At 45.5% G+C, this 2055-nt stretch overlaps 1 pseudogene; it reads left to right on the top strand.

Moving 5' to 3' along the window:
- The first annotated feature begins 741 nt into the window (after positions 1–741).
- On the top strand, positions 742–1805 carry LOC110322530 (annotated as a pseudogene).
- Positions 1806–2055: the final 250 nt, after the last annotated feature.

The raw sequence follows: 2055 nt of genomic DNA, 5'->3' as shown, positions 1-2055 counted from the left end.
TCCCAGAGCTCCTTGGGACTAAACCATCAATCAAAGAAAACACATGGTGGGCCTTGTGGCTCTAGCTGCATATGTAGCAGAGGATGGCCTAGTCGGTCATCAATGGGAGGAGAGGCCCTTGGTCCTGTGAAGGTTTTATGCCCCAGTATAGGGGAATGCCAGGGCCAGGAATAGGAGTGGGTGGGTTGGGGATGGGGGAAGGGGGGAGGGGATAGGGGATTTTCAGAGGGGAAACTAGGAAAGGGAATAACTTTTGAAATGTAAATTAAAAAATATCTAATAAAAAATAGAAAAAAACTTTGAAGTAATTCTAGCTATTGTGGTCTGTCTCCACAATAAAATGTTGTTTGCATATTCTGTTTTCTGGTTAAAAAGTTATATATAGCTTAATGCCCTTCCCTCCATTCCTGTGTGTGTGTGTGTGTTTGTGAATGTGTGTTGACTCAAACTACATTTTATACAAATTACATTAAATTTTATACAAATTAATTATATGTATTATAAGGAAATTGACTTAAATTAGAACATGGAAGGAAATTAAATGTGAAAATGTAAATTAGGTTCCTTGTCAAATGTACTAAGAGGTGGTAACATCATTTTAAAGGGAGGAATCTCAAATGGTTCACCTTTAAAACTATGAGTATCAAAAGGAAATTTGCCCTTTGGAACAAAGAAATTGGGAAACTTGGGGCTAACGTTGCTTTTTCCTCCTCTTCAAGCAATACCTGAACATCTCAGACTATGGCAGTTCCTGAGACCCGTCCCAACTAAGCTATTCATATCAACAAACTTTATATGCCTCAGTACAGGGGAACGCCAAGGCCAAGAAGGGGGAGTGGGTGGGTAGGGGAGCAGGGTGGAGGGAGGGTATAGGGAACTTTCAGGATNGCATTTGAAGTGTAAATAAAGAAAATATCTAATAAAAATCAATCAATCAATCAATCAATCAATCAATAAATAAATAAATAAATAAGGAAAGAAAGAAAGAACTTTAAAAAAAAAAATCAAGAAAGATGAGCTCAAGAAGTCCCGGTAAGCCATCTTCTCCCATATTGGCCAGATCCTGGATATCCTGGTGTCTCAGAGCCTGAAGATGAGGGGCCAGGCCTTTGTCATCTTCAAGGAGGTCAGCAGAGCCACCAATGCCCTGCGCTCCATGCAGGGCTTCCCTTTCTATGATAAGTCCATGTGTATCTAGTACGCAAAGACTGATTTGGACATCATTGCCAAGATGAAGGGCACTTTTGTGGAGAGAGATCACAAACGAGAGAAGAGGAAGTCCAAGAGTCAGGAGACACCTGCTGCCTGAAAGGCTGTTCAGGGTGGGGCAACTGCCCCAGTGGTGGGTGCCTGTACCGGGCATGCCACGGATAACTCAGGCACCCCGCATCATGCACCACACGCCAGGAGAGCCTCCCTACGAGCCACCACCTGGCATGATCCCACCACCAGGCCTCGTTCCTGGCCAGGTCCCCCCTGAGGCCATGCCTCCAGAGCAGCTCATGCCTGGGCAGATGCTGCCTGCCTAGCCTCTCTCCGAAAATCCACCCAATCACATCCAGTTCCTCACCAACCTGCCTGAGGAGACCCATGAGCTCATGTTCTCCATGCTTTTCAACCAGTAACCCTAGCTTCAAGGAGGCGCATCTGGTCTCTGGGCACCAGGACATCGCCTTCCTGGAGTATGACAATGACGTGCAGGCTGGGGCAGCATGAGATGCCCTGCAAGGCTTTAAGACCATACAAAACAATGCTATGAAGATCTCTTTTGCCAAGAAGTAGCGCCTTCCTCTATGGAATACCCCAGTCCCCATTCTGGGGCTGCCCCTACCCCCATCCCTTTGCTCAGTCCCTGAAGGTAAGTCCCCCTTGGGGGCCTTCTCAGGTGAGTGTGTGGTTGCCACACAGCATTTTACTCAGAGTCTATCCCCAGATATTGCACCTGGAGCTGTTAGGTTGTGATTAAAGTGAGTTTTGGTTTTTCACCAAAAAAAGGGGGGGGGGAATTAAATATGAATGTATTGTATTTATACTACATAGACAAGAAACTGCTTT

Source organism: Mus pahari, chromosome 5 (genome assembly GCF_900095145.1).
Source record: "Mus pahari chromosome 5, PAHARI_EIJ_v1.1, whole genome shotgun sequence".
NCBI lineage: Eukaryota > Metazoa > Chordata > Mammalia > Rodentia > Muridae > Mus > Mus pahari.
This window is presented reverse-complemented; position numbering and strand designations above follow the sequence as displayed.